Source organism: Sinocyclocheilus rhinocerous, unplaced genomic scaffold (genome assembly GCF_001515625.1).
Source record: "Sinocyclocheilus rhinocerous isolate Xijiao unplaced genomic scaffold, SAMN03320098_v1.1 scaffold736, whole genome shotgun sequence".
In the NCBI taxonomy this organism is placed as follows: domain Eukaryota; kingdom Metazoa; phylum Chordata; class Actinopteri; order Cypriniformes; family Cyprinidae; genus Sinocyclocheilus; species Sinocyclocheilus rhinocerous.
The window spans coordinates 469,275-477,362 of record NW_015631744.1 but is presented as its reverse complement, the minus strand read 5'-3'; positions in this window follow the sequence as shown (position 1 = coordinate 477,362).

Sequence of the window (8,088 nt, the reverse complement as noted above, 5' to 3'; positions counted from 1 at the left end):
AGGTTTTTTTGCACCCTCAGATTCCAGATTTTCAAATAGTTGTATCTCAGCCAAATATTGTCCAGTCCTAACAAACCATACATCAATGGAAATGATTGAATAAAAAAATTACCCTTATGACTGGTTTTGTGCTCCAGGGTCATATATGTGGCTGGATTTTGATGTGAGAGACAACAGGAGATGCACTTTTTCACTGGAGGAAGCGTTATTATGGATTATGGACTCAATGTATTTGTTAAAAACGTCTTGATGCTGCATTTGTTTCAGCTTTTGTCTTCTCCAGATGTTAACTGATGGACTGGAGTGCTGTGGATTACTTGTGGATTATTGTGATGTTTTTATCAGCTGTTTGGACTCTCATTCTGACGGCACCCATTCACTTCCATTGGTGAGCAAGTGATGCAATGCTACATTTCTCCAAACCTGATGAAGAAACAAACTCCTCTATGACAGCATGAGTGAGTTTCTATTTCTGCTGACCCAGGATCAGCTCTTCTCGGTTTTCACAATGATACTCACGGGATATAAAGTGATTCCAGACCAGCACTTTTCAGATTCACTGTTTCGTAACCCTTCACACACGAGACGCCCGCGTTCATCTTATTTCTAGTTCTCCGTGATGTTCAGTGATTTCTCAGAATACTAAACAAGCTGTTATATACAGTATGTGGAAGTCAATTCAGGTTTATCAGATTTACACAAAAATCAGTGTTTTTATGCAAAAAGTATGTTTTTAAGTTGATAAATTTGTATTATAATTGTTTTTAATCTTTATAATGTATGTCTGAAAATATAATATGTGGGATTTTACGATTATTTGTGATGCTCAGTGACATTTTGAAAATTATTTAAAATTTTAATTACAGTTATTAGAATTATAATTATTCTTAATTATAATGATTCTGTTTGAAAAAGTATGAAGTAAGTAAGATTTTAGTGACTATTTGTCTTTAGGTGAAAGCATGTCTAGGTTACATTTCACCAAAAAAAAGAAAATTAATTAAATAAAAAATATTATTAATTAATAAATGAATTTATATATATATATATATACACACAGTATATATTACAAACAATGTTTTGACAGGTCATTTGTAATGTTTAATAGATATGCTCTGATATGTTACTGAGAAATTTACTGATTAATTTAAATGTAGAGATTTGAAAATGACCCACGAGTTAAAGAAATATATTTTAAATGTCTGTGGTTGAAATCTAACAGAGTCTGTATTGCCTCTCAAACGTCTGCTGTGTTTGCAGTGCCGACATCTGAATGATTCAGTATATTTTTGTAATAAAAGTGGTTTCTCTCTGAGTTCTTTTGAATAGTCTCTTCATTAGGATTCGTCTGAGAGATGTTCAGAGATCTTAGAGACATGGATCGACATGCAGTGACCGTTCAGGTTAAACAGGTCCTGCATTACCAGAACTGAGGAATTCATGCTGATTTAGGAGAAACTCTGCAGCTTTTTCTTTGTTTGACTCTATTTGTCATGTTTTTGAGTTTGGCGCTCGTTGTGTTGTGAGAAAGAGAAACAGTTCTCTTCTGTTTTATGAACACAATATAACAATACTGTTACAAAGTTAATTAAAACAAAGTTTATCAAATGCACAAGTTAGCAGATGGATGGATATAATTATAATAAATAATATTAATATATTTTAATTAACTTGCGATATTTTAATTAAATATTTTATATCATAATCAAATTTTACATTAAGAAAATTAAGTCTGTTTTTGCGGTAAATATATATTTGTTTCATATTAATTGATAGATTTATTTAAATGAATCAGTAGAAGGATGGATACAATTATAATACATAAATATAATTTATTAATTATAAATAATATAATAAATAATATACAATTATATAATAAAAAATAAATATTTATTTCATGTAAGTTCTTTATTATAATTATTTTGTATTAAAAATATATAAATATAAGTGTATTTTATAGTAATATAATTGTAATTTTAATTCTAATCATATTTTGCATCAAGAAAATTATTTTTATATAATATTTTTTACAATAATACAATATATAGTATTAATTTAATATTTGAAATTATATTTAATATGTTACTTATAATCCTATTTTACATCAAGAAAAATAAGTCTGTTTTTGCAGTAAATATATATTTGTTTCCTATAAATCAATAGATTTAAAAAAAAATATTCATAGCTAGATAGCACTAACCATTAGTGCATAAACTAAACAATCATAATCATGTGTTGATGTCTATGTTTAACAGCTGAATCTTGTTTTTAGATGAGCGTCTTCTCTATAAAAGCCTCATGATTTCCAAACAGCTTCAGAGTTTCACAGGAATGCATTTGCGTGCGTTTGGTGTAATGATCATTTCTCTGCTCTCCATGAACCTGCTAGTTAGTTTAGTGCTCACTCTGAAAGCCTCGTTTCTTTCTGAAGCGATTAAGCGCTAGCGGTGAGGCTAAACGAGGTGTTTGCTGGGAGCGGGGGATCACATGTGGTTTGTGAGTGGCTGGGATGGCAATGTGCTAGATGCTAGCTGGCGCTGTAATGTGAGGTTTGGTTTTAAGCGACGCTGCCCGCGGCTAAATCACACCATTGGCTCCGTCACTGCAGCCCAGACATAAATTAAAGCAGTGAACGGGAAACCAGCCGCAATGCTGGAAACCCAGGAGCTGTTTGGGAAATGGATGAGGTGCCAGAGTCTGAGCAAAAACTGGAGAGCAAGCAGGCAGAAATGTGTATTAGCTATCAGCCCACAGCGTCACGGTCGAGCAGAGAGAGGAATGACGTCACTTAAGCGTGTCTCTGTTTGGAGGATTTTCATTGGTTGCTCATTTATAGCGTCCCAGAAAGATGGAGCGCCACAAATGGCCTTTATAGAAAATGTTCATTTCTTCCATGCCATTTAGTTTTTTGTTTTTGTTTTGGTCAGGTTTCTGTTTAAGATCATTTTCTGCACAAAATAAAATAAAAACGGTAATTATGACTTTTTATTTCACAATTCGAACTTTTTTCTTGTAGATCTTTGTAAAAAATACAGAATTGCCAGGAAAAAAGTCAGAATTATGAGATAAAAAGTCACAATTATCCAAATACTTTTCTTTATTCCTTGGCAGAAACGAGCTTTTCTCACAATTGCGAGTTTATATCTCACAATTTGCACTTTTCTACTCTGAAATAGTGAGAATTAAATAAAAAAATTACAAAAGGCAAATTGTGACTTTATATCTCACAATTCTGAAAAAAAAATAATAGAATTGCTAGATATAAACTTGAGTGTTAGATATAAATTAAAAATTGAGATATAAACTTGGAATTGAGATATAAACTCGGAATTGAGATATAAACTCGGAATTACGATATAAACTCGGAATTACGATAAACTCGGAATTTGATATATAAACTCGGAATTGAGATATAAACTCGGAATTACGACAAACTCGGAATTACGATATAAACTCAGAATTACAATATAAACTCAGAATTGTGATATAAACTATTTGATATAATGGGGAAGTCGTGGCCTAATGGTTAGAGAGTCGGACTCGTAACCCAAAGGTTGCGGGTTTGAGTCTCGTACCGGCAGGGATTGTAGGTGGGGGGAGTGAATGTACAGCGCTCTCTCCCACCTTCAATACCACGACTGAGGTGCCCTTGAGCAAGGCATCGAACCCCCAACTGCTCCCCGGGCGCCGCAGCAAAAAATGGCTGCCCACTGCTCCGGGTGTGTGTTCACGGTGTGTGTGTGTTCACTGCTGTGTGTGTGCACTTTGGATGGGATAAATGCAGAGCACTAATTCCGAGTATGGAACCATACTTGGCCACATGTCACGTCACAAAATATAAACCTGATTGTTAGATATAAATTGAAAATCACGATATAAGCTCACAATTATGAGATATAAACTGAGAATTATGAGACATAAAGTCAGAATTCCTACCCTAAATAAGCTTCCATAGGTTTCGTTTTTGTATTTCATAATGTGTAAATGAAGGACTATTTTTGTAAATGATAACGAGATTTAATGTGTAAATGACTATCACGATTGTATTTTACCGTAACAAAGACAGAGTGAATTGTGTCTTTAAACCTGTGGACATTTCTGACATTTAAGGTCAAATTTAAACGTTTATCAGTTTTAATGCCACATTAATGAACACAAAAGTGTTTTATATTCAGAACGCGATCGGTGCAGTCGTTTCATTCTGCTATTTATAGCGTGAGACTCTCAGTTCAAGCCTTTATGAATGAGACTGAAAATGAGATTTTGTTTTCCACAGCATTCTGTGACTCTGTCCTGCAGTTTTCATCTGCTGGGATCTCGTATTTCCTTGTAATTGGAGCGGGATGACTTTCATGTTGAGCTTTATGGCTGGTTTGTGGGAGAAATCATCATGTGCGCATGTGGTGTAGTTCTATAATAGTCTATCAATCAGTTCAATTGAGCCGCTGTTAGTGGGAAAGCATCAGGCTGTTGTAAATGACCTCTGGCTCTAATCAATGAGCCACTTCATGTGTTCTTCAAGACTCGATACTTGCCCTCTCTGTTATTGTATTGAGAAACCGCTCTAAATAAGCTGATTTATGAACGCTGGGTTTTGATTGGGAATCAGTCTGAAACATGCATTCACTGATCTTCATTGATTTTAACGGTTTATTCTTGCTTTAAACCAACAATAATCAGATACAACTTTGGTTTAAAGTAAAAAAAAATATATATATTTTTTTTTTGTTGAAAGAAGTCTCTTCTGCTCAACAAGGCTGCATTTATTTGATCAAAAATATTGGGAAAACGTGAAATATTATTATAATTTAAAATATTGGTTTTCTAAGTGAATATGTGTTCAACTGTAATTTATTTCTGTGATGCGCAGCTGAATTTTCAGCATCATTACTCCAGTCTTCAGTGTCACATGATCTTCAGAAATCATGAAAATATGCGATTTCATACATTTTCTAGAGGGACATCTATCACCGTTGCACTCGCGTCTCGCACAAAAGAGCTGCATGTTTAGAAAGCCATGTAAAATTAATGCAAGTTCAACTTTAGTGTTATCTTATGCTTTGAATAAACGTGCATTAGTAAATATTTTGCTCGATGCGCCCTCTTGTGGCCTCAGGAGAGAAGCCAAAAGCTTTTCTTCACCCTAACTGAAATTATGCCTTTTAAATTAGAATATAATTCGAATTTTGATAATATTTAAGTACAAAATTCGAATTTAGTTTTTCAGCCATTTTGACAGCCCTAGTAGTTGTCATAATGCAGTAAACCTTCTCTAGTACTGGTTAATCTGTTTAATAGTCAGTGCTCTTAACTAGTCTTTCAGTAATGCTCATGTTCTTGATTGTCTTCTCGTTTAAATCCGTCCTTGCGTGTGTTTGCCTGAGGCCAGACTTAATGAAGCCATCACTCATCTCAAACGCTTGATCCTCTGCTGGTTTGGGGGTTTTTAATTGTTTTCCAGTGAATCTGAAGCATGATGGATCGAGCCGTTTTCCAGTTATTGCCTCAAACCCGAGATGAAATAACTGCTGCTCTCGTCAGTATATGTAGAGCTTCTCCGAGCGTATCCGATACGAACAGGACTGAGTTTGCTTGAATAACAGCTCATGTTTCTGATTTGAATTCAGGAGCAGCGTGACTTTGTAAACTTCGTTAATGAAGTCAAACGACAGGCTGGGAATCAATAATTCAGACGTTTATGGGTGATGATGGAGCAAATTCAGTCTGAAGAGCAGAAATGTAGTTTTATTTCTGAGTGTAGGTGTTTTAGATAACCAAACTGGTTAGTATTTGAGGGTTTTAACTCAGAAGTGGTCCATTTGTTTTAAGAACTTAATTGACGATTAATTGACGATGAGTTAATTGACAACTAGCTAACTTGTTGTGCTAATATTTCCAAGACTGCCAGATAAAATATCAAAAATTAGGGCTATTATCATTAACTAAAACTATTAAAATATTTTGTTACTTGAAATAAAATAAACATTAACTGAAATAAAACATGTTTTGTTTTTTTCAGCTAGCTGCCAAGGCAAAAAGAAAAGAAAAAACTATATAGACATAAAAACACAAATTAAAAAAATCTAAATTACTAAAACAAAAAAGTATTAAAAATGAAAAAAAAAAAAAATACTAGTTACTAAAACTGAAACAATCACTAATTATTTTTAATTAATACAACTAAATTTAAAATATAAATGCAAAATATAAATGTAAAACGAAATTAGTAAAAAAATAAGAAGTAATAAAAATGACTAAACCAATAAAAAACAATAAAATATCTAAATAAATAAAATGAAATGATTAAGCCAATAAAAACCAATAAAACATGTCAAAATTACTAAATAAATAAAAATACTAATTATTTTATTAATGTAATGTTGTAAAAAATACTAATACATTTTTAAATGACTAAAACTATATTTACAATATAAATGGAAAATATGAATATAAATAAAAATCAAAATGACTAAACCATTAAAAATTGAAAACAAAAACTCAATAAATAAATAAACAAAACTACTAAAAAAACTAAAATTTTAAATGACTAAAACTAAATCTAAAATATGGATGGAAAATATTTTTTAAAAATTACTTAATAAAAACTTAAATAATAAAAACAAGCATTTTAACTCAAATTAAAATGGAAAATAAAAACAAAAAAGTAATTGAAAATAATAATAAAGACTATAATAATATATTTGTGACGGTGTTGATGTGGGGCATAATCCGATGTTTCTGTAGGATGTGTAATAGTCAGACGCACCTGTAACTGAAGTCTCGCTCGTATACGGCTGTGTTTGGAGGCTCTCTGATGTGTGTCAGACGCTCAGCGCTGATGCAGTGTCTCCGGCCGCGGATTGAGAGGCTGCTAAAGCACCGCAGGATCGTCATTAGTCAAACACGCTTTTCAGCTCAGAGACGTTTCGCAGCTAATTTCAGCAGCGCTGCAGGACTTTGTGAGACGGAGCAGAAATGTGATTGGGTTCTGCTGTTTAAGGGATTTCCACCTGTCCACTGTTGATTCCTCTTTATACCTGATGTGTGTAATTCTGTCTAACCAGTGGTGTGAGTTTGGGTGCAATTATCAGTTTCTCAATTCCATTTGGTGCCACAAAAATTACACGTACATTTACAAATTATGTTTGCAAAGTGCTTCAGAAAAATGACATTTTTTATGTTACATAAAGAAGATTCAAGCTTTTTCTAAATAAAATGTGCTTGCTATTTGATCATGCGGAAAAAAAAAAGTGTTGTAGGGGGTTGCTAGGGCGTTGCTAAGGAGTTTTAAATGTTTTCGGTGTGTTGTTATGCAGTTGCTAAGACATTTTTATTGTTTCTAGAGCAGTTTTATGATCTTTGTGTGGTTGCTATGGCATTACTATGCAGTTGCTAGGGTTTTGTAGATGGTTGCTAGGTGCTTCCTTGCTGTCTGACATGAAAAGACTCTCCAGTCATGCGAAAAAAGTGCTGTAGGTGGTTGCTAGGGCGTTGCTAAGGAGTTTTAAATGTTTTCGGTGTGTTGTTATGCAGTTGCTAAGACATTTTTATTGTTTCTAGAGCAGTTTTATGATCTTTGTGTGGTTGCTATGGCATTACTATGCAGTTGCTAGGGTTTTGTAGATGGTTGCTAGGTGCTTCCTTGCTGTCTGGCATGAAAAGACTCTCCAGTCATGTGAAAAAATTGTTGTAGGTGGTTGCTAGGGCGTTGCTAAGGAGTTTTAAATGTTTTTGGTGTGTTGCTATGACGTTACTAAGACCTTTTTATTGTTTCTAGAGCAGTTTTAGGATCTTTGTGTGGTTGCTATGGCATTACTATGCAGTTGCTAGGGTTTTGTAGATGGTTGCTAGGTGCTTCCTTGCTGTCTGGCATGAAAAGACTCTCCAGTCATGTGAAAAATGTGTTGTAGGTGGTTGCTAGGGTGTTAATCTGAATGTGTTCAGTGTGTTGGTAGAGCATTGCAATATTGTTTTTAGAAGGTTTTGTGTGTTTACTATGGTATTATGCAGTTGCTATGGTGTTTTAGTTGGTTGCTAGGGTGTTGCCATGCGGTTGCTAGGGTACCCGGGGTGGTTGCTAAGGTGTTG